Below are 26,974 nucleotides of genomic sequence, written 5' to 3'. Positions count from 1 at the left end.
GTGTTTTTTGCCTCTATATAGGTCTAGGTCACAGGCAACTAAGTCCAGGGAGAGGAAGAGCAGATCCTATGGTCACAATGCAGCAGAGACCCTCATCACAGTTCCAAGGCAGAAAAGAACTCTTTTTGTCTCTCACAGACCAGATCACAGGCCAGAAGAGTAGTAAATATACCTCTCCTTATGTCAAACCACTTTGAAAGAACTAAAAACTTACACGTCCCTAGTAGTATCTCTGAAAATAGCTGCATAAAACCTCTAAACCTTGAGACAGTGTGATCCCTATTCTGAAAGCAGAAACTCCACTTTAACAAAGAGCTAAAATTCAAGAAATAGGTTGAAAAATGAACTAACAGAAAAACAAATTCTGACCATACAAAGTTAATAAGGTGACAAAGAAGATCAAAATACACACTTAAAAGAAGATAATAAAATTAAACTCCAACATCTAAAGCCTCCAAGAAAAGTATGAATTAGTCTCTGGGCATGGAAGAGTTCAAAAAGATTTTGAAAATCAAATAAGAGATTTAAAAGAAAAGTTGGGAAGAAAAATAACAATTATGCAAAACAATCATGGAAAAAAGAGTCAATAGCTTGGTAAAGGAAACACACAAAAAATTGAAGAAAATAACACCTTAAAAATAGAATAGATCAAATGGTAAAAGAGAAACAAAAAGCCAATATGAGAAGAATGACTTGAAAAGCAGGATTGACCAAATGGGGAAAAGACATATTCAGTGAAGGAACAAACTCCTTAAAAAGGAGAATTGGCCAAAGAGTAAAGGAGATATAAAAGCTACTTGACAAAAATGATTTCTTAGAAATTAGATTTGAACAAATAGCAGCTAATGACTTTATGAGAAATCAAGGAACAACAAAACAAAACCCCAAAAATGACAAAATAGAAAACCATGTGATATATCTCACTGGAAAAGCAACTGACCTGGAAAACAGATCTAGGAGAGATGATTTTAAAATTATTAGATTACTTGAAGGCCATGATCAAAAAAAATAGAATGTAGACATCATTTTTGAAGAAAATATCAACAAAAACTCCCCAGTATTCTAGGACCAGAAAGTCAAATAGAAATTGAAAGAATTCACTATCCCCTCCTGAAAGAAATCCTTAAAAAAATTCCCAGGAATATTACAGTTAAATTCCAGAACTCCCAGGTCAAGGAAAGAACATTTCAAAGCAGCCAGAAAGAAACAATTCAAGCAGTATTAAGCCTTAGACAAGATATCACAAGATTTAGCAGTTTCAACATTAAAAAAATTAGAAGGCTTGGGATATGATGTTTCAAAGAACAAGGAGCTGGACAACCTACCCAGCAATACTGAATATAATCCTTTGGGAGTTAAATGAATATCAAGCATTCCTGATGAATAGAACAGAGCTTAATAGAAAAGTTGACTTTCAAATACAAGACTCAAGAAAAGTATAAAAAGGTAAACAGAAAAGGAATTCACAAGGTACTTCTTATGATTAAACTTTTTTACATTCCTATATAGAAAAATGATACTTGTAACTCATAAAAATCTTTCACATTATGGAATTTAGAAAGCATATATGTAGACAAAGGGCACAAGTGTGAGTTGAATAGGAAAGAATAATATCCAAATAAAAAATAAGATTAGGGATTGAGATAGCGCAATGTACTGAGAGAAAGGGAGAGGTAGAATTGGGTAAATTATTTCAAATAAAAAAAATCAGGAAAAATCTTTTATAATAGAGGGAAAAGATGAGGAAGTGGGTGGGGGAATGAGTGAATCTTATCAGAATTAGCTTAAAGATGGAATAACATATACACTCAATTGGATAGCGAAATCTATCTTTCCCTTCAAGAAAATAGATGCAAAAGGGGATTAGAGAAAGTGGGGGGAGGAGAATGGATTAAAAGAGAGGACAGATTGGGAGGGATGTTAGTCAAAAGCACAACACATTTGAGGAGAGATTGAATGGAATAATTGGACTCAGGGAATAGGATGGAGGGAAATAAATAACTGAAAAAAAAATGAAGCAAATTTCTCTGATAAAGTCCTCATTTCTAAGATATATGAGAATTTAATCAAAATTTTAAAATAAGAGCTATTCCACGAGTGAAAAAATGATCAAAACATATTTACAGTTTTCAGATAAAAAAATCAACTTATTTATAGTCATATAAAAATGATCTAAATTGCTATTGACTGGAGAAATGCAAATTAAAACAATTCAGAAACACTACCACTTACCTAATAGATTGTCTAATAAGACAAAAAAATGACAAAAGATATGAATAGACAATTCTCAGACAAAGAAATTGAAATTATTTCTAGCCGTATGAAAAAATGTTCCAAGTCATTATTGATCAGAGAAATGCAAATTAAGATAACTCTGAGATACCACTACACACCTGTCAGATTGGCTAGAATGACAGGGAAAGATAATGTGGAATGTTGGAGGGGATGTGGGAAAACTGGGATACTGATACATACATTCACATATGTGAATACATCCAAACATTCTGGAGAGCAATTTGGAACTATGCTCAAAAAGTTATTAAACTGTGCATACCCTTTGATGCAGCAGTGTTACTACTGGGCTTATACCCCAAAGAGATTTTAAAGAAGGGAAAGGGACTTGTGTGTGCAAGAATGTTTGCGGCAGCCCTCTTTGTAGTGGCCAGAAACTGGAAACTGAGTGGATGCCCATCAATTGGAGAAGGGCTGAATAAATTGTGGTATGTGAATATTATGGAATATTATTGTTCTGTAAGAAATGACCAGCAGGATGGTTTCAGAAAGTCTTGGAGAGACTTACATGAACTGATGCTGAGTGACATGAGTAGGACCAGGAGATAATTATATACTTCAATAACAATACTATATGATGATCAGTTCTGATGGATATGGCCATCTTCAACAATGAGATGAACCAAATCAGTTCCAATAGAGCTGTAATGAACTGAACCAAATACATCCAGAGAAAGAACTCTGGGAGATGACTATGAACCACTGCATAGAATTCCCAATCCCTCTATTTTTGTCCACCTGCATTTTTGATTTCCTTCACAGGCTAATTGTACACTATTTCAAAGTCCAACTCTTTTTATACAGCAAAATAACTGTATGGACATGTATACATATATTGTATTTGATTTATATTTTAACATATTTAACATGTATTGGTCAACCTGCCATCTGGAGGAGGGGTATGGGGAAAGAGAGGAAAAGTTGGAACAAAAGGTTTTGCAACTGTCAATGCTGAAAAATTACCCATGCATATATCTTGTAAATTAAAAGCTATATAATAAAAAAAGAAAGGAAAATGACAAATGTTGGAGGAGATGTAAGGAAAATGAGACATTAAAGGCATTGTTAGTAAAGTTGTGAATTAATTCAAGCATTCTTTAGAGCAATTTGGATCTGTGCACAAAGGGCTATAAAACCATGCATAGCCTTTGATCTTGGAATACAACTAATAGGTCTTCATTCCCCTAAAAAAAATTTTAAGACAAAAAAGGGAAAGGATCTATATGTACAAAAGTATTTATAGCATCTTTTTTCTGGGGGGAAAGGATTGGAAATTATAGGAATGTCTATCAAATGGGAGATGGCTGAACAAATTGTGCTATGTGATGGTGATAGACTAATATTGTGCTATGAGAAATAATGAATAATGCTCTCACTGAAACCTGGACTTACGTGAGCTGATGCAAAGTGAAGTATACTATGTAGAAATATTGTAACATAAATAGCTGTGAATGATTTCACTTTTTTCAATATATGATGATCCAAGAAAACTATGAAGGACTTATGATAAAAAAAAAATGCCATCCATTTTCAGAGAAAGAATCAATGTTGTCTGATTATAGATTAAAGCATACTTTTTAAACTTTATTTTTCTTGATGTTTTTTTTTGGGGGGGTGGAAAGGGACATCCAATGTTTTCTTTCACAACATGACTAAGATAGAAATATGTTTTCACGATTACCCATGTATAACCTACATTGAATTGTTTGGATTCTACATGAAGGGGGTAAGGTATTAGGAAGGGAGAGAGGCTGAAGCTTAAAATCTTAAAAATGAATGTTATGTATGGGACTATCTGTCATTCAGGGGAGGGAGTGGAGGGAAGAAGAGGAAAAGTTGAAACAGAAGTTTTTATAAGGGTCAATGTTGAAAAATTACCCATGCATATGTTTGTATATAAAAAGCTATAATAAAAATGTATATTAAAAATGAATGTTAAAATTTGTTTTTACAGGTAATTGGAGAAAATAAAATATTAAATGTGTAACCCAGAAATAGATAATGACAAATATAGGTTTCACATAAATAAAATTTTCATTTAGAATTACCCAAAAATGAAATGTACTTCTTAAAAAGTATTTGTCTTCCCTATTTTGAGGACTTGAAGCAAAGACTGAATGACTTCTGGTTGAACTTTTGGGAAAGGGAATTATTGGGTAAATTCAAATTGGTCTGCATAGCTAATGATGTTTCTTGCAACTCTCTGTTATAGACCTTAGGTCCAGATAGAGATTCCAGAGCAATTCAAATAGGGAGACTGATTCTGAATTCAACAAAATATAAACATCATTACAAGAACAGGAAAAGAGTGTGTAGAAGTAGCCCTTTGAAGCTCAGCATACAATTTCTTCAGATCAATTCACTGCAGATGGAAGAGCCTGAATTGCTTAATTGAATGCCTCAGAGAATGGAATCATCTTTTATCCATTTCAGGGGCATTGAGCATGGAGAAGGCATTAGAATAAGTCTCCTTCCTGATCTTGAGAAATACTAGGGATAAAATAAATTCCAAGATGATAATTGTGGAATGTAAAAGTCTTGTAGTTTCTCAGTCTTATCCTGGCTGTCCCTCATACTTGGAATACCCTGCTCCCATTAACATCCCTGGCTTGAAGGACACAATCCAATCATACCACTGAGCCAGCTAAATAGTACAATAAACTGAACCTGAAGTCAAGAACTGTTTAGTTCAAATCCAACCTCAGATTCTTGCAACCTATATGATTTTGGAAAAGTCACCCAACTCTATTTGCCTCAGTTTTCTTAGCTGTAAAATGGAGAAAAATACAAGTACCTGTCTCTCAAAGTTGTTGTAAGGAGCAAATTAAATATTTGTAAAGCACTTTGCACAGTGTCTGATATATATCAGTCTTTTGATAAATTCTTGTTCCTTTTGCTTGATTTTTACAAATATGGAAACTGAAGCCCAGAGCCAGTGAATGATATACCTAAGTCACCCATCTATTTTGTTGTTGGTTTCAGTCATGTCAGATTTTTAGTGACCACTTTTGGGATTTTCTTGGCAGATACTGGAATGATTTTCCATTTCCTTCTCATACTTATTTTACAGATGAGAAAACTGAGGCAAACAGGGTTAAGTAATTTTCCCAGGGTCATGCAGAGTCACAAATCTGATCTGAGGCCAGATTTGAACTCAGGTTTTCCTGACTCTGGACAAGTCTGACACTATCCATTTTGCAACCTCTTCACCTTATCCATATAATTAGTGGTAAACTCAAGACTCTTGGACAACTTTTTCCATTAAATAACATTAGTCATTGAATAATTTAGCAGTCTCAGGGGTATTGGATCAGCTCATCTAATTTATCTATCCCTTGTTTTGCTGGCTAGTCTATGATCTAAGTGACTTTAAAAAAAAATCCTAAACTCTGGTCTCTAAAAGAAGCTTAGCAGATTTGAGGCAAAAGTTGTTGAGCAATAGGATCATGAAACTGAGAAATTATGAAAACTGAAGGCTAGCAGGAGACTTCTCAAATCCTCATCCCTGTGTATTTGCCTTCTTGCCCTCTTTTATATCTGTTAAAGTAAAAAAGAAAAGGAAAGGAAAAAAGGGGCATTTCCTCCTTGCAAATGTTAGACAACCTTTCCTAGGAGGATTCTATCACTCATCAAATCTGGAAGCTGTTACTATTCCTGCATCCTTTTGTTCCAACCACACCTTGAAATTGGTTCTGGTAGCAGCAACATTCTTCAAGTAGATCAAAGCTCCTATTTCCTATAGGTTTTCCATTTTAACATTTGACCAGTTAAACCCTGGAGAGTATTTTTCAGGATATTATAGGTAGAACTGCTTTTTCAAATCAAGAATAAGTTTTTTAATCTGAAATTTATGTACTTAGTGCCTTTTAAAAATATATTTAGATAATCATATTTTAATTAAAGTTTTCTTTGAAATTCTATATATTTTGTTTTATACATTAAAAGACTTTATTCTGTGAAACTGTCTATAAACTTCATCTGACTTCCATAGCTATCCATAACACAAAAAAATGGGTAAGAACACCTAGACTATTTCAAAAATTGTTCTCATTTAACTGAGAAGCAGGTATGTCTTAAACTAGGGGTTCCTTTTCCTGCCTTCTCAATTAGAAGGGAGGAAAAGAAAATATTTTGAGTTCAAATTTTGAAAAAAAAAGGTTTAAATTGGTTTTTTTACATGCAATTGTGGGAAATAAGATATTAAAATAAATTTCTTAATCTGATGTTCAGGAATATTTGAAAATATTTTGATAACTACATTTCAATTGCTTGTTTTCCTTTGTGATTCTAGTTTTATATTTTATGAATTTTGAATCTTTACTCTGAGAAGGGACACATATGTTTCACCAGATTACTAAAGACCACAACCCAGACAAGGTTAAGAACCCTTTGTCTAGAGCTTTTTCAGTTAAGTTTCATTTTCTTCCTATTCACTTCTTCATATCTTCACCCTAAATTTCTTCTCCCTGTCCCATCACCCTCTTCTTCATTTTGTTTCCTCTCCCTTGCATTCTCAAGTTGTTTATATTTTTTCATTGCCAACATTCTTGTAATGTTTTGGTCAATACATTTTTGTAGTGTCACCTACTTTACTTTAATACTTTGAGATATTTATGATTTCATTGCTGTAGGTGAATCTTATATTAACAACTTGGCCACACCCTTGTACCCTGTGGTAATTTGTGTCTGTGACAACTCATAAATCCTCCATATAAGGTAGCAATAGATCACTAATATTGTCCTTTTTTTGAATCTCATTCGTGCTTGTCTCCAAGGATATTAAAATAAGAAACAAGAATATGAATAACTACAAATATGTCAGGCATCATCTAGAAAGCATCAAAAAAGTAATTCATTTTGAGGGCCATACCAAACATAAGAAATATCCTATCAGTTAGCCAATATTACTTTCTGAAAGTGAACCCCAGAAGACATTTAATAAAGGTATCTGATAGAGGACTTCCATAACATCAAACATGAACAGCTCTATCTTTTCCTTAACAACAATTTATCATAAACTATAACCCTAGCTTGCATGCAATTATACTGTCAAACTTTACTACCTCTTGAGCTAAAAAGATGCATTTTTCTATTATGTCAACCAATCAATAGATATTTATTAAGCACCTGCTATCTGCTAGGCACTATTAGGTGAGAGGGATACAAAGAAAAGAGTGAAACAAATTTGTCCTAAAAAAGTTTACAGTCTAACAATATGAGATGGGAGAGCAACATATAGAGAGAAAGATTTATATAAATATACATATATGAATATATGCATACATAAATATAAACATTTTTGAATATATATACATATGTATATATGAGAGTTTTGAGGTGTAGTTCATTAGCATCTAGGGAAGAAAGAATTGAGAAAAGCTTCAAAAGATGAAACTTGAGTGATCCTTGAAGGAACCCAGAGATTCTCTAAGGCAAAAGTTAGGAAGGAGTACAGATTATCCAGGCACAAGGAACAAGTGCAGCCAGATTGTAGAGTGTTTGTAGGGTAATAGTATATTTCCTTTTAGCTTTATAATGATCACTTATGAACTTCAATAACCCACTTTTGGCATTTTAGGATTTGAAAAGTAAGTTCATATTCTCTCTATCCATATTCTTTATTATTTTACAGAATTCAAATATTTATTCCACTTAGATCTAGGTTTTACATTTCCTGACTTGAGACATTCTTTTGGACCTCACATATTTCTTTATATGTAAGCAATTCCATGCATATTTAGTTGCCCTTCTATGGAAACATTTCAAGATAACATTTGCTTAACAAATATTTGAGCACATACTATGATCACTGAGCGGTGATTGCACAAACAATGTCTGCAACAAGACGAAGCAATCTACAATCATAGAGTCATTGACTGAGGGGGGGGTTAGAAATGATCTTAGAGATCATTAAGTTAAATCTTTTTTTGATGAATGAGGAAACTGAGGTAGAGAAAGGTTCAATGACTTGACCAAGATTCCCAAGGTTGGAAGTAGTAGAGCCATCACTTGAACCCACATCCTCTAATTCTCATGATCTAGCTGAATTAGTAAGATATAAGCACAGATATTGGCATTGTAAGAGTGTTTTTTGATTATGGCTTTCAAAAAAGTCCAATAATTCTTAAATTAGCACTTTCTTGATCTATTTTCCATGTCAGTTATTTTTCTGATGAAATATTTCATATTTTCTTCTATTTTTTTTTCATTCTTGTGACTTTATTTTACTGGAAGGTTTTTTCCCCCTGAGGCAGTTGGGGTTAAGTGACTTGCCATGGGTTACACAGCTAGGAAGTGTTAAGTGTCTGAGATCAAATTTGAACTCAGGTCCTTCTGACTTCAGGGCTGGTGCGCTATTAACTGCATCACCTAGCTGCTCCTACTTGGAGTCTTTTTTGATGTCCTCTATCAGGTACCTTTATTAAACATCTTTTGGTGTTCATTATTTTTGATGTTTTATGCAAGCATTATCTTCCAATTGTCTAATTCTAATTCTTTTTTAAAGAATTATTTTCTTTATTGAACTTTTGAATTTCCTTTATCCTTTGACCAATTGCCATTTGGCTATTCTGTTATGTTAAGATTTTTTTACAGGGTTTTTTTTTTTAAACTTCTTTACCAAACTGTTGAACTTTTTTCATGATTTACTTGCATCATTGTCATTTTTCTCAATTTTTCTTCTACTTCTTTTATTCAACTCTTAAAATCCTCCTTGAGCTCTTTTAAGGTCTGAAATCAATTTGCATTTTATTTGAAGCTTTGTATGTAGCACTATTAATTTTGTTGTCTGCATTTTCAGATAATGAAATTAAAGCCATTTCTAGTCATATGAAAAATACTCTAAATCATTGATTAGAGAAATGCAAATTAAAACAACTCTGAAGAACCATCTCAGACCTCTCAGATTGACTAAAATGACAGGAAAAAATAATAATAAATGCTGGAGGGGAGGTGGGAAAACTGGTACACCAATGCACTTTTGATGGAATTGTGAATTGATCCAACCATTCTGGAAAGCAATTTGGACTGCTCATCAGTCACTCATGTGGAATAATTAAATAAGTCATGATATATGAAGATAATGGAATATTATTGTTTTATAAAAATGATGAGCAGACTGACTTCAGAAAAACTTGGAAACACATGAACTGATGTCAAGTGAAGTAAGTAAAACAAAAGAATATTGTACACAGCAAGAAGATTATATTATAATCAACTGTGATAGATCTGGCTCTTTTCAACAATGAAGTGATTGAAGGCAATTCCAATAGACTTGTGATAGAAAGAGCCATCCACACCCAAAGAGAGAACTATGGAGCCTGAATGTGGATCAAGGTATAGTGTTTTCACCTTATTTTGATGATGTTTGTTGCTTGGTTTTTTCTCATTTTTTTCTTTCACTTTTTGATTTGATTCATTGTATGCAGTAGACAAATGTGGAAATATGTTTAGAAGAATTATATATGCTTCAACATATTTACCATGTATTGGTCAACCTGCCATCTGGGGGAGGGGTAGGGGAAGAAGGGGAAAAGTTGGAACAAAAGGTTTTGCAATTGTCAATGCTGAAAAAATACCCATGTATATATCTTGTAAATAAAAAGTTATAATATAATTAAAAAAAGAAGAATTGTATATGTTTAGTCTATTCTGGATTGCTTGTTGTCTATGGGAGGGTGTAGGGAAAGGAAAGGAGGGGAAAAAGTTGGAACAAGGTTTTTGCAAAGGTAAATTTTGAAAATTGTTTTTGCAAGTATTTAGTAAAATAAAAAGTTATTAAAATAAAAATAGTCAAAAGGAAAAAAATTTCTTGTCTTCTAAGCTTGTATTTTGATCTTCCCTGTCACCGTAGTAACTTCCTGTGGTAAAGATCTTATATTATAGTTTGTTTGTTTTTCAGTCTACTTTCTTTTTGACTTTGAGCTTTATAATAAGATTGGGTCCTGTTCTAAGGGTGAAGAAGTCACTGTAACAGGGTTTGGGGTGCAACTGTTTCCAGAATTAGTTCTGAAGATCTATAAGCTTTAAGTTCTTTCAAGGTAGTATGATCTAAGGAAAGGTAAGTTTAATACTCTTCTGAACTATGTTTTGATCTGTGAACAACCACAGGTATTCTTTTCCACCCTCAAATTGTGACCAGGGTACCAGCTTCCCTGTGACTACAATCTCTATTATGTTAGTATTCCATATCCCTTTTGGGACTGCTATAAAGGACATTGACTCAGATCCAAGTGTGGATATTATAACAGATTCCTGCACCCAGTGCCAGCAAGAGATCCCTATAACCTTCTGAGTAGTTGTTTGATCCCCTTAGCAATTATGGGCTGACAGCTCTAGAAAGAGGTGCTGGTTGATGCTGTAACCCCCCATCCAAGACCTGTTGCTGATTTCCTATGGCACAGTCTTTACTGTAGGCAGTGCTAAAGTAATTTCCCCCTCCATGACACATCTTTTCTGCCAAGCTTCTGAATTGTCTTGGGAGAAAATTATTTTATCTTGTTCTTTTGTGGATTCTGCTGCTTCAGAATTTTAAGAAATTACTTAAAGTTGTCTGGAGAGGAATTTTAGAAAGCTTAAGGGAGTCTCTGGATTTTTTCATCATCTTAAAGTTTAGTTAACAGTTCTCCATGTCATAATATCTGTTTGGGACAAACCTTCCTGCCATTGTCCAAAATGTTATGGAACTTAGTGACTGCACTTAATATCTCCAAGATATAATCAACAATGTTTCTGAGCTATTAGCTCTTTCTGAGCTATCAATTGATCTCTAAGCTCATTCTATAGCATACATACTAGCTCACATGTTAAAGTTTGTCATTTTTTGGTCAGTTACACTACACTGTGGCATTTTCCTATAATGTAGCCCTCTTTGCTTGACATTTTAATACTCAGCAATTTTGCAGACAATAGAGATCTCATTACATACTTCTAGATAATGTGAAAAAACATTTAAAAAATTATCATAAGTACTAATCCCTGGGACAATAAAGACCCATGGGATAATCAAATATTAGTATCTTCTTTTCAGAAACATGTCTATTTATTCTTTCCTGTTTTATCTATTTAAAATTAAGTCTTGATATGATAATATTTTTGTATCTTCCTATTGGGCTCCTTACTGCCTTTGTATTACCTTTTTTCCCTTCTCCCTCTTTAAGTATTTTAATTCTACCCTCATTTGCTGTCTTAATACTTCTCTGATCTTTTAAATAAATGGTTTCTGAGCACCAAGAAGATATTACAAGAATACATCCTTCTTTCTTTTTTTTAAATTTACAATCATCCTCAAATTAAGTAATAATTTAAATAAATATACTCTACAATAGTCTCCATATATTTTGTTGAAATCAAAATATTGTAGCCAAAGAATTTTCCTGGTTTTCCTTGTTTTAGATGTTAATGTGAGAATAATGCTGAGTTTATGTTCAAAATATCAAATGAGGAAAAGCCATAATTAAAAGCATCAGGAATAACTGCATTATAAAGCAACAGTTATCAAAACCATCTTTATTTGTTAAAGAACAGAAAGATAGATCAATGGAACAGACTAGGCAAAAAAGATTCAGAATTAATAGACTGCAATAACCAGTGTTTGACATATTTACTTAGGAAAAAACTCCCTATTTGATAAAAACTTCTAGGAAAACTAGAAAACATCCTGGCAAAAATTAGGTTTAGACCAATATCTTGCATTTTATTCCATAATATATTCAAGGTATACATGACCTTAATTTTAAAGATCATACTAAAAAATTAGAAGAGGAATTTATTGCAAACCAAAAAAGAGATAAAGGCAATTACACAAAATAAGAGATAATTCTGGTTATTTGAAACTGAAAAGTTTCTGCACAGAAAACATTAATATATCTAAATTAAGAGGAGAAATTAAATGGAGAAAATATTTGTATTAAATCTCTCTGATAAGGGTTTGGTATCTGAGATAGGTAATATATATGTGTATAACATATGTATGTATATATGCATATGTAGTGTGTATATTTATGTATATAATATATACACAGCATGTATATATGTGTGTGTGTATAAACATATATAAAGTCATTCCTCAGTAGATAAATGAACAGTCAAAAAATATGAACAAACAGTTCTTATTTTTATTTATTTCTTTGCTTAGGCAATTGGGGTTAAGTGACTTGCCTAAGGTCACACATTAGGAAGTGTTAAGTGTCTCAGGCCAAATTTGAACTCAGGTCCTCCTGACTTCAAGGCTGGTGCTCTATCCCACTGTACCATCCAGCTGCCTGAAATAGTTCTTAAGAGAATACAAAGTAATTACAACCACAAGAAAAATGTTCCACAACATTAATAATAAAATGAATGCAAGTCAAAACAAGCTTTAGGTTTCACTTCATTTTGAATGTTGAGAAAAATGCCCCCAAAATGGCAATAGTCAATATTGAAAGTATTGTGGGAAGATGTATACTATATGGTTGATGGAGCTGTGAAATGGTTAAAAAAACAATTTGGAAAACAATGTGGAATTACACAAATAAAGTGATTATAATGTCCATATCCTTTGAACCACATATTTCATTACTTAGAAGTGAGGAAAATATTCTTATGAATTCTAAAATACTTATAGCAACACTTTATGTGATAGCTAAGAATTGGAGACAAAATAGATGCCCATAGATCTGGGAATGGATAAACATATTATCATATTTAATGCATTCTTACTGTGTTGTAAGAAGTTGTATGTCTGATAAATACAGAGAAGCATGGAAAGATCTCCATTTAGAATAAAACAAAGAGAGACAAGAAAACAACATACATAGTATCTCCAATAGTTAAATGGAAAGAACAATGACATATTCCAAATCAAAAGTAAATATAACACAGTTATAAAGATCAAGTAGGGTTTGAATGAAATTACCTCAATCTTCCCCTTAATAGAGGTGAGATATTCATAAATATTACAAATTGCACATGTTTCTGAACTTTTTCAATGTATGGATCTACTTTGCTAACTCTTTCCCCTCCTTTCTAGAGAATACTATTTGTCACGTGAAATAATTTTTTGGGAAGACAGAGAGAGAAGAATACAAAATACTTTGATGTTGTGAGAAACAGAGATTGTCAATAAAAACTTATTTTTTAAAAATAAAGCTCAGAATGAATTGGGTTCTAATCCTATTCCAAACACTTATTAGCAGTACAACATTGTACAAATCACTTAATCTCTCCTAAGTTCAGTTTCCTCACCTGTAAATTGAAGATAATAATACCACCTGTAATATTTATTCCATAGGAAAGCTAAGAAAATCAAATGAGATAAAATGTATAAATTACTTTGCAAACCTTAAAGCACAGTTCCAATAATCAGCAGCAGCATCGCTGTCAGCATCATTTCACTTTAACACAGTATTCCACACAGAAAAAACATCCAACTCTTCTACAATGCTATTTTCCTAAACATAGAACTTTGAACTCCTTCATCTGACATGAAGGAAGATTAGTTATTCTGCAAAAGAAAATATTCATTATGTTTATAAATATCATGGGTTATATTAGTCACAAAGTTATAAACAATTAGGGTTTTTAGCACAGACTGTTTTATATTGGCAAGGCATGAAACAATCACTCATTCTAAAAGCTTTCTCACAATATTTCTGGGAAATAGATGCACATTATGACCTTAAATCCTAAAGATGAGATAGCTGAAGCCCAGAATAGTTAAGTGATTCATAAAAAAGAGATCCAGGTGATCTTGAGGGGACCTTAGAAATCTCATCCTCTCTCCACATTTTATTTATGAATAAACTGAGGCCCAGGGAAGTAAAATGTTTTTCCCAAGATCACAAAGGTAGTAAATACCTAAAGCAACATTGAACCCATAGCTATTTTTACATGTCACATCCACACTCCACATTTTAGAGGAGGAAACTTCTCAGTAAGACATGGTAATACCTTGTCTCAAAACTTATCTGACACACTTGCACTTGGTGGCTTCTGTCCAAGTGAGTCTTGACTAGAGAATGTTTACAATAGCCAAGGTCAGAGGTGACAGTGTGTGAAGTCCTTCAGTAACTCAGATGATCTGAGAAGACAAGAGATATGATTTTGCTGTAAACTAGTCATGACAGACTGATATCCTTTGTAGGTCCTCAATTTTCTCAACATGAAGTAAAGGGGTAGAAGCTGATAATCTCTAAAGTCCTTTCCAGGAACAAACTTCTTTAAATCTATTTTGTATGTATACATATTCATGTGTATGTATGTCTTACTATCACAATGAGGTAGATCAAAGACAAAAAAAAAAAAACAGAACACATACATACACAAATATATGCATATTATATGCATATAATACGTATACAAAACAAATCCGCCATCTACTTCAGTCAGCAAGATTCTTAGATATAGCCACAATCTGAAAATGAAGACTTACCAAAAGCATGTCCCTTGCTAATGACAGGTCAGTAATGTGATTTATTTCTTAGCAGGAAATACAATTTGTGGAACTGCATAATATCCTCCCCTCTCATCACACTACTCCCCAGTAACCAGGACTTTGGCAGGTCTTAAATATTTATAGTTTATCCTCTAAACCAAGTATACAATGAGAGATGGAAGAATTTGAAGGTGCCTTCTCAATACCAAGTAAGTCTACAGAAAGGATGAGCTTCAGAGTAATTTTTTTTTAAATCTCTGGTAACATAGGATACAACAGATTCCTCATTATATCTATGTGAAAAGCCACCCAATACTGCCAAATACCACTCAGGAATCAACAGCACTCAACAAAGACTATAGGAAAAAATGGTCTCCAAATTCTATCAGCCTTCCAGTCATGATTGCATCATTCATTCATTCATTCATTTGTTTAATAAATATTTTCTGAGTACTTACTCTGTGCAAGACATAACTCTACATAAAGACAAAGGTAAAATGAAACCATTCCTGCATCTAAATAGCCTAATAGAGATAATAAGTCATATACAAAAAATTATTACAAATCAGAATAGCATATGTTCATTGTCATAAAACAGATACAACATAATATAGGATTTCAGAGGACATAATTTGGCTGATGAGATCAGGGAAGTTTTCATGAACAAATGCTTATATATAGAGACTGTTCATTGCAAAGTGAAGAAGGGTTATTTGAATTCAGGAAAGTCCAAACTCAAATTTTACCTTAGTCACTTACCAGCTACCTAACATTGAGTAAGTCATTTATCTTTGTCCAGGCTCAGTTTGTACATCTATAAAATGGGGATAATAATAGCATCTACTTCTTAGGATTGTTTAGAGGATCATATGAGATAATTTATACATAAAGTGCTTTGCAAACCATAAATCATTATAACTGTCATTATTGTTGTCATTTTATCATTGTTTTAAAAAAAGATCTTTAATAGTTACCATTTATATAGTACTTTAAGATTTTAAAAGTGCTTTAATTTCCGAAAAGTTCAAAGATTCCCTCATGATCATATAACTAGTGCATGTAACAGACAAGATTTAAATTCATTTTCTTGATCCCAAGGCCAATGCTATTCACCCTGTCACACTGTCCTTTTGATATTAATGAAGGAAGTAGAATCAATAGGACTTAGTAGGTGACTGACTAAATGTTAGGTACAACATTCAGTCCCTGAAGGGTCAATGGGAGAGATGACTCTGAAAATGCTGGCGTCATCAAGAGAAAGAGAGAAGTCAGGAAGAGGGGCTAGTTTGCTTGAAGGGAGAACTTAATCTATTTTTAAACATACTCAGTTTAATGCCTACCTGGTCTGAAATATGTAGCTTTGTAAACCCATGCCCTTTCCATAGAGCTGAAGTGAGAATGAGCACAACCTAGAAACATGCCCTTGGCCAATTGAATGACTGAAAAATCCTGGGATGGGAAATTTTTTAAAGAGACCTGGAGAGAAATAGGAGAAATTGCACTTGAATTCATGACAGCAGACACCCCAGCTGCTAAGCTTTCACCATACAGACACACACACTCATTCTCTCTCACACACACATACATACACATACACATACAATTTTGTAATTTTTGCATGTGCTATATAGATACTTATTTCCCTATTACCTAGCACAGTGTCTTGTACAATAAGGCTTTTGGATTGATATTGGTCACCTAGCCTCTACTTAAGTTTTCCAATCTATCAGTACAGTATGCAAGTGTTATCTAGATTATAAATTTTATAAGGGAATCTTTTTCTTGTAGTTGTATAGCACAGTAGGACACTTCCAAGGCACAGAAGGACCACAACAAATACTTATTAATTGAAGAATTAATCTGATCTTTGGCAAGAGGGACATAGCCCTTTTCTATGATTTGTAATACATAGACCACAACCATACATTATTTAAGCTGCTAGTGGATCTTGTCGCTGTAGCCTCAGGGAACAGTGAAAGATGTAGAGAGGCAAAAAGGATAGGAGGAGAATATGGCAAATAGCTAGAGAAATGATTGCTCCCACTGCTTAACCTTTCCTCAATTAAGCCCTCAATTCCTTTCCTTTTCCATAGACTCTCTGCAGAATCAGGGTCAGGAAGTGCTAAGTGCAAATGAGCAACATTGGTCAAAAGGCAAAAAAATTTCTGGGAGATTACACTGTCAAACTTCAACACTATGTCTCCCCCCCTCTGCCACTGTCTTCCCTTTCCTTTTATTAGTCATTCCTGTAAGATTCCATAAGACTAGCCCACCAGTGATAAAAAATACCTCATGACACTTACAAGAATTTAAGACTACTGGTATCATCCAAGAATCTAGAAACCCTTGTTCACTGCCAATTGAGGTAAGGAAGAAGAAATGAGTATAGATTATAGGATACAGGAGGAGAAGTGTCATCAAAAGGGTTAAGAATTTATGGCTATTAAAGAAATGATACAAATTCCCTGAACAAATTAAAATCTGTTAAATGTGGACATTCAGTCACATTGTTGAAACTGAAGAAGTAAAACAATTTTAGTATCAGTACTATACTAAGATGTGTGCGTATGAAATACAGACAGAAAGACATACAAACAAGGAGAAAAAGACCGCCCACATAGAGAGAATGAGGTGGGAATGAATATGTTAAGTGGAACAATTTGTCCATTCTATGTGTGTATTTCTCTGTCTCTTTTTCCATTTCTTTCTCTCTTTCCATTTCTGTTTATCTTTCTTCCCCCTCCCCCTCCCAGAAATTTTTATTTTATAAACAACTAGGAATTTCCAAGTAACAGCCTTGATAATTTCCTTTACCACATTTATATAAGTTTTTCCTTAATAGTAATCGTATTTTGTGTAGGAGGGAAGGAAAAAAAAAACTTACATGATAACTTTAATGTATATTAGCAAATTTGGGATGGCAAATTGTAGAATAGGCTTCTGTTCTATAGGAGATTCTGCATGTACATATATAAATATATATAAAACAAATATAAGTAAAATGGGGGAAGCACTAGCAATGAGGGAATCTTTAAAGTTCCCATATAGAAAGTGGTATTTGAGATATGCTTTAGGGGAAATCACAAATTAGATGAGCTAAAGGTTAAAAGTAAGACATTACAGGTATAGGGAAACTTATACATAGAAATAGAAGGGGGAATGGAGTTTTCTGTGTGAGGAACAGCAAAAGGAGCAGTTTGGTCATATGATATAGTGTGTAAATTGTAGGAATAGCAATCACTTTGTTTATTATGCTATGTTATGAAAATACTTATTTTATCCCATAAATTAAAAAAGTAAAATAAACAAACTATATAGTATTTTAAGGCTTGTAAAGTACATATGTTGCTCCATTTAATCCTTACAACAACTCCAGTGCTATTATTATCCCTATTAAACATATAAAGAAACTGAGACTGGGGAATGTTAAATGATTTGCCCCAGAGTTAGAAGAGTTATATAGGACATTCAGGGAAGACTAGCACTTCTGATGTAAAGGCTAGATGAGCCCTTTGCAAGGCTCCTCATCCATCCTTGGTGCCCAACTGTCACCCACTTCTCACCTGTGATTCCAAGAAGGGGTAGCATGTGTATTGGCCACACCCTGTGACAGAACCCACAAATATTTGAAATACAACATTTCCAGGAAAAGATACTTTGGAAGAATTTCAGAACAAGTCTGTTTCAATCGGCAGGGGAATAGTTTGCCAAGCCCAGACTGCAGCATAGGGAGCCCAAGGCAAGGAACTGGGAAGCCACAGTGTTGTGGTGGCCACACAGTGGGGAATTTTTTGTGAGGTTCTTAGGCTACTCTGTCCTGGTTGCAAGCAGGTGGTTCAGCAAATCTGCTGTAAGACAAATAGAAAAAGCAAATTGTAAGCCTCTAAGCCCCTGATGAATGCAGGACCTGACTGTGATTTCCCAGCACCGGAAGTTAATCAGCAGAACTGCCCCAGAGCAAATTAAAGCAGCTGTCACCCTTTTGCCTTAAGAGCAGACCTCAACCCTTTAAAAATGAACAAAAAAACAAAAAGAATCTTGACTATAGACAATTTTTTTATGGAGAGCGAGAACAACAGACCTTAAACACTAAGGTTCCTAAAAGTAAATCAATTCCAGATGAAGCCCCAAAGTATGAAATGAGCTGGTTCCAATTTCACAAGACTTTTTTTGGAAGACTTCAAAAAGGATCTTAAAAGAGAGTTAGAAGAAAAATGGGGAAAGGAAATGAGGTCTTTGCAAGAGGGTATGGAAAAGGATAAACAGAAAATATCTGAAGAAAAGTCCTTAAAAATAGATACAATGAAATGGGTAAAGCACATAACTCCCTACAAAATAAATTTGATGAAAGGAAAAAGCATATAATTCCTTACAAAATAGATATGAAAAAGAAACCAAATTGTTGAAAAACATAATTTTTGAACTGGAAAAATGCAATGAACAAAACAACTCATTTAAAAATTCAATTGGCCAAAAACAAAAGAAGCTTTAAAAAAAGGTTACTTAAGAAAATAATACACTAAAAATTAGAATTGAACAAATGGAAGTGAATGATAAAATAAGACTTCAAGAATCAATCAAACAAAGCCCAAAAAATAGAAAAAATAAAAGAGAATGTGAATTACTCATCAAAAAACAACTGACCTGGAAAATAGATCTAGGAGCGACAATCTAAGGATTATTGGACTCCCTAAAAATCACAATAAAAAAAAAAAAGCCTATGCATCATATTTCAGGAAATCATCAAGGAAAACTGCCCTGATGTCCTAGAACCAGAAGTAAAGTAGCCATTGAAAGAATTCACTGATCACCTCCTGAAAAGAGACCCCAAAATGAAAACTCCAAGGAATATAGTTTCAGAATTATCAGATCAAGGGAAAAAAAACTACAAGTAGCCAGAAAGAAACAATTTGAATATCAAGGAGCCACAAACAGGATTACTGAGGACCTAGTAACTTCCATCTTATAGGGTCAAAGGGCCTGGAATCTGATATGCTGAAAGGCAAAGGAACTTGGATTGCAGCCAAGAATCAACTATCCAACTAACTTGAGTTTTATCTTTCAGGGAATAAGATGGGCATTCAATGATACAAGTGAATTTCATTTATTTTTAATGAAAAGACTAAAGCTGAATAAAAAATTTGATCTCCAAATACAGAACTCAAGAGAAGCATAAAAAGATAAACAGGAAAGAACTCTTGAGAACTATATCTTTGTTATGGTCATACTTAGAGAGTATGGGTATAATGTGATTTTGTTGTGATAATAAGAAAAAGTAAAAGTGGAAAGGAATTGTACTGGAAAAGAGGAAATAGAGGGAAAATGAGGGAAATTGCATCTCATGAAGAAGCAAAGAAGACCTATTATAATTGAAGAAAAGAAGGAAGGGAGATAAACATTGTGTGAATCTTATTCTCATCAGATTTGGCTCAAAGAGAGAATATCAAACATATTTAGTTTCCCTACACTCACCTTACAGAGAAGTGGGAGGGGAAAGGAGAAAGTAAAGGGGGAGGCTAATAGAAGGGAAAACAGAAGTAATAGGGGAAAGGTATTAAAAAGGTAGAGGCACTGTAAAGGGGGAAGGTTGTTTGAGGAAGGAGGTGGTCAGAAGCAAAATACTGGAGAGGAGGAAAGAAAAAAGCATAACTTGGAGTAGATAAGATGGCAAGAAATACAGAATTAATTATTTAACTGTGAATGTGAATGAGATGAACTCTCCCATAAAATGGAAGCAGATAGCAGACTGGATTAAAAGCCAGAATCCTGAAATATGTTGTTTACAAGAAACATATTTAAAGCAGAATGATAACATACAGAGTAAAGGTAAAAGGCTGGAGCATAATGTATTATGCTTCAGGTGAAGTAAAAAAAAAAAAAACAGGGGGTAGCAATACTGATCTTAGATCAAGCAAAAGCAAAAATAGATCTAAATAAAAGAGATAAGGAAGGAAACTATATCTTGCTAAAGGGTACCATAGATAATGAAGCAGCATCAATACTAAACATATATGCACCAAACATATATGGATGCAAGTGATATAGCATCCAAATTCCTAGAGGAGAAGTTAAGAGAGCTGCAAGAAAATATGCAGCAAAACTATACTAGTGGGATATCTCAACCTTGCTTTCTCAGAGCTAGATAAATCAAACCACGAAATAAATAAGAAAAAAGTTAAGGAGTTAAGTAGATTTTTAGAAAAGTTAGCTATGACAGATCTTTGGAGAAAATTGAATGGAGGCAGAGAGAATGAAGGTGATGATTTTGGACAACACTGCCTCACTTAAATCCAATTTATCTATGAGTCAAAACATCAATTATGATGTCATTGATCCTCTTTGAAAATGAAGTACAAACAACAACAATTTAACAAAAAATTTCTTTGATATTATATCAATCAATCAAATATCAACAAGCATTTATTTAGGACCAACTATGTTCCAACAACTATGTTAAGTGCTAGAGATACAAAGACAAAAAAGAAATAATGCCTGCCCTCAAGAGGCTAACATCCTATACAAGATTCTACATGTACATATATAAATATATACAAAATAAATATAAGAAAATTAGGGGGGAAAAGCACTAGAAATGTGAAGATCTTTAAAGTTCTCATATAAGAAGTGCCATTTGAGATATTCTTTAGAGGAAATTAGGATCTAGAAGAGCTAGAGATTAAAAGGGAAGGCATTACAGGTATAAGGGAACAACTTGTATCTAGAAATGGAAGGGAAAATAGAGTATTCTATATGAGGAATAGCAAGAAAAGCAGTTTTGCTTTATGATATAGTGTGTAAATAATAGTAATATGTAATGAGACTGGGAAAGAAGGTAGTGAAGGACCTTAAATACTGAATTGTTTTTTAATCATTTCAGTCATGTCCAAGTCTTTATGATCCCAATTTGGGGTTTTCTTGGTAAAGATACTGAATCCTTCTCCAACTCATTTTACAAATGAGGAAACTGAGGCAAACAGGTTTTAGTGACTTGCCCAAGGTCACACAGATAGTAAGTGTTTGAAAGCTGAGTTTGAACTAGGTCTTTCTGACTCCAGACCTGGCACTCTACTATGCCAATTCCCTGCCCCGTTACTAAATAGGAAGAGAGAAAAAACAAGCATTCATTTTAAAAAAACCACTAGGTGCCAGGCACTCTACAAAGCACTTTATAAATATTTCATTTGGTCTTCATACTTGAGAATTAGGTACTAATATTAGCCCCATTAACAATTGAGGGAATTGAGATTGACTGATTTTAAGTGACTTGTCCAAGGTCACTCATCTAATAAATATCAGAGGCCAAATTCGAACTGAGATTTTGGATCTAGCATTATTCTACCTAATGTTTTAGAAGAGTATGAATTTGATATTAGAAATAATAGAGAGCCACTGATCTTGATTGAATAGGAGGATGAAATGATGGCAGATTTAGGAATATCACTTTAAAAGCTGAAGAGGAGAGATGAAAGATTTGAGATGGAGAAGCCAATTTATGGTGTGAGTAGAGAGGAAGGAAGGATGCAAGAGATGTCATGGACTTCAGAGTATTAAAGATAAAAGATACCTCAAAGATCATTAGTTCAAATTATTTTATAGATAAGAAAATTAAGAGAGCATCAATTGCTTGCACAAGATCACATAGTGATTTACTAATGCAGCTGGACTTAGACTCCAGATGCAATTCCTCTTCCCACACTTTTCCTTTTCATTCTGTGCTACATGCTCAAGGCACACCTTACTTATTTGTAGAGCAGGCAAGGCACTCCTTTGTCCATGAATATCTTCTCCTATCTGTCACAAATTTAACTACTAAAGTGTCATTCCTTTTACAAGTCCTTAGTCTTTATTCTTATAGCACTATAGTCCTTGGTCTCATAGTACTATAAAATAAATTATTCTGACACATTCTTTTACTCATAGACAACTATCTGAGATCATAAGCAGAAGAGAAGGGGGTTTGTGGGTAAGAACAAACATTGTCAAGGGAACACAAATCTAAATAATGTTATAGTCAGGGGATGAAGATGCATCCAAAATGAATATTTAAGTTCATAGATGGAGAAAGTACCACAAAGAAGGAAAGAACAGGGAGGAAAAGTGTCTGGGTAATGAAGCTATATTTCTAGTTCATCATTTTGCCTACATCAGGCTCTCCATGTATTGATTTCTCCCGTGCATTTGTATCATTGGACAAATATCTTCAGGATTCGGAGTTAAGGTATATTGAGGGCATTAAAATGATATTATCCTCAAAAACTGCTGGGATAATTGGAAATTAGTATGGCAGAAATTAGGCATGGACCCACACTTAACACCATATACCAAGATAAGATCAAAATGGGTCCATGACCTAGGCATAAAGAACGAGATTATAAATAAATTAGAGGAACATAGAATAGTTTATCTCTCAGACTTGTGGAGGAGAAAGAAATTTGTGACCAAAGATGAACTAGAGACCATTACTGATCACAAAATAGAAAATTTTGATTACATCAAATTAAAAAGCCTTTGTACAAACAAAACTAATGCAAGCAAGATTAGAAGGGAAGCAACAAACTGGGAAAACATCTTCACAGTTAAAGGTTCTGATAAAGGCCTCATTTCTAAAATATATAGAGAACTGACTCAAATTTATAAGAAATCAAGCCATTCTCCAATTGATAAATGGTCAAAGGATATGAACAGACAATTTTCAGAGGATGAAATTGAAACTATTACCACTCACATGAAAGAGTGTTCCAAATCATTATTGATCAGAGAAATGCAAATTAAGACAACTCTGAGATACCACTACACACCTGTCAGATTGGCTAAGATGACAGGAAAAAATAATGATGAATATTGGAGGGGATGCGGGAAAACTAGGACACTAATGCATTGTTGGTGGAGTTGTGAACGAATCCAACCATTCTGGAGAGCAATCTGGAATTATGCCCAAAAAATTATCAAATTGTGCATACCCTTTGATCCAGCAGTGTTTCTATTGGGCTTATATCCCAAAGAAATACTAAAGAAGGGAAAGGGACCTGTAGGTGCCAAAATGTTTGTAGCAGCCCTGTTTGTAGTGGCCAGAAACTGGAAAATGAATGGATGCCCATCAATTGGAGAATGGCTGGGTAAATTGTGGTATATGAATGTTATGGAATATTATTGTTCTGTAAGAAATGACCAGCAGGATGAATACAGAGAGGACTGGCGAGACTTACATGAACTGATGCTGAGTGAAATGAGCAGAACCAGGAGATCATTATACACTTCGACAACGATATTGTATGAGGACATATTTTGATGGAAGTGGATTTCTTTGACAAAGAGACCTAACTAAGTTTCAATTGATAAATGACGGACAGAAGCAGCTACACCCAAAGAACGAACACTGGGAAACGAATGTGAACTATCTGCATTTTTGTTTTTCTTCCCGGGTTATTTATACCTTCTGAATCCAATTCTCCCTATGCAACAAGAGAACTGTTCGGTTCTGCAAACATATAGTGTATCTAGGATATACTGCAACATATCCAACATATAAAGGACTGCTTGCCATCTAGGGGAGGGGGTGGAGGGAGGGAGGGGGGAAAAATCGGAAAAGAAACGAGTGCAAGGGATAATGTTGTCAATATAAAGTAATCATTAAATAAAAATTTTTTAAAAATGATATTATCCTCTATATGCAAAAAAACCCAAATAATTATGTATATGAAATTACCTTTCTTAATAATCTTAATTTGAGGGAATATTGTAAAATATCTCCACTACTTTTCAATGTCTTATTACTAAGAAAGTATAATTAGTAAGCAAAGAAAATTCTGACCCCAAAATATACTATATCCCCAAGCCCGAGACATTGGATATATTGAAAAAATCACTAGAGAGAGACTTTAAGAATGTCAAGTATTCATGCCAGAACTACCTGTGGTAGACTAAGAGTGGTTAGGATAAGAGTAGTTGGGAGGTGAAGGCAGATCAATGGGGCAATAGCCAAGAACCTGTAGTGAAGGAAGGAAATGCAAGATTATTGTGCTTTAGAAACCATAAATATCAAGAATGTGAGAAGCTTTGTACAAACTGTCACAGTGATTAAACAGAACCAAGAAAACAATATGATATTTCCCACAAAAATGCAAATGAAAAGAAAATTGAACAGAAGGCTTAGGAATTTTGATGAAAAATCATGTTCTGAGGTAAGAGAAGATGAAATACACCTCTCTATTATCAAAAGAAAGATGATAGACCTATAAGTGCAGAATACCATAGATTTTTAGACATGTTCATTGTGATGGTTGGTTTTATTTAACAGTTATTTTATATTATAAGAGACAATATATAAGGAGCAATGGGAAAGGATATGGGAGTGGGGAGTAAGGAAGACTGTATACAGGGAAAAAAACTGTTGTGAAAAACCAAAAGGTATGAATAAAACTTCATTTTTATAAAGAAAAGAAAAAAGAGGGAAAGGAGAGAAAGGAGAGAGGAAGGAAGGAAGGAAAGTAGGGAGAGAGAGAGAAATGGAGGGAGGGAGGGATAGTCTTGTAGTGGGAACCTGGATTAAATCACCTAATCTCTCCAGTTTCTTCATCTATAAAATGTGTTATAGGCCAGATGATCTTCAAGTTGTTTTTCTTATATGAATTTTGTGATTCCAAGAGACAATTGAGGAAAAAGTAAAAAAAGAAAGGGAGAGGAGAGGGGAGAGAGAGAGAATAGGAAACACAGATAGGAAACATAGGCATTGTTGTGTCTCATTTTATTGTACTTTGCCTTATTGTGCTTCACAAATATTGTAATTTTTATAAATTGAAGGTTTGCTGAAACCCTGGATCAAGCAAGTATGTTGATGGCATTTTTTCCAACAGCATGTGCTCACAATCTGCCTCTGTGTCACATTATGATAATTCTCATTTGCAAACATTTCATTATTATTATGTCATACAATATTTCATTTTTCTTACAAATAGTTAATATTATTATATTCAAACATTATATATTATTATATCTGTGATAAGTTATCTTTGATATTTCTATTTTGTTTTGAGGAGCTCCCATATAAGATGGCAAACTTAATAAATGTTGTGTGTGCTCCACAAACTAGATGTTCCCTGTGTCTCTCCCTCTTCCCAAATCTTACTATTCCAAGATAAGACAATATGAAAATTATGTCAGTTCCCACACTTAACACCGTACACCAAGATAAGGTCAAAATGGGTTCATGACCTAGGCATAAAGAATGAGATTATAAATAAATTGAAAGAGCATAGCATAGTTTACCTCTCAGACCTGTGGAAGAGGAAGGAATTTATGACCAAAGAAGAAATAGAGATCATTATTGATCACAAAATAGAAAAAATTGATATCAAATTGAAAAGTTTTTGTACAAACAAAACTAATGCAGAGAAGATTAGAAGGGAAGCAATAAACTGAGAAAACATTTTTATAGTCAAAGGTTCTGATAAAGGCCTCATTTCCAAAATATATAGAGAATTGACTCTAATTTATAAGAAATCAAGCCATTCTCCATCTGATAAATGATCAAAGGATATGAACAGACAATTTTCAGATGAAGAAATTGAAACTATTTCTAGCCATATGAAAAGATGCTCCAAGTCATTATTAATCAAAGAAATGCAAATTAAGACAACTCTGAGTTACCACTACACACCTGTCAGATTGGCTAGAATGACAGGGAAAGATAATGCGGAATATTGGAGGGGATGTGGGAAAACTGAGACACTGATACATTGTTGGTGGAATTGTAAATACATCCAAACATTCTGGAGAGCAATTTGGAACTATGCTCAAAAAGCTATCAAACTGTGCATACCTTTTGACCCAGCAATGTTACTGCTGGGCTTATATTCTAAAGAGATTTTAAAGAAGGGAAAGGGACCTGTATGTACAAGAATGTTTGTGGCAGCCCTCTTTGTAGTGGCCAGAAACTGGAAACTGAGTGGATGCCCATCAATTGGAGAATGGCTGAATAAATTGTGATATATTAATATTATGAAATATTATTGTTCTGTAAGAAATGACGAGCAGGATGATTTCAGAAAGGCCTGGAGAGACTTACATGAACTGATGCTGAGTGAAATGAGTAGGACCAGAAGATCATTATATACTTCAACAACAATACTATATGATGATCAATTCTGATGGACGTGGCTCTCTTCCACAATGACATGAACCAAATCAGTTCCAATAGAGCAGTAATGAACTGAACCAAATACACCCAGGGAAAGAACTCTGGGAGATGACTATAAACCACTACATAGAATT

Source organism: Antechinus flavipes, chromosome 3, assembly GCF_016432865.1.
Source record: "Antechinus flavipes isolate AdamAnt ecotype Samford, QLD, Australia chromosome 3, AdamAnt_v2, whole genome shotgun sequence".
In the NCBI taxonomy this organism is placed as follows: domain Eukaryota; kingdom Metazoa; phylum Chordata; class Mammalia; order Dasyuromorphia; family Dasyuridae; genus Antechinus; species Antechinus flavipes.
This window is presented reverse-complemented; position numbering follows the sequence as displayed.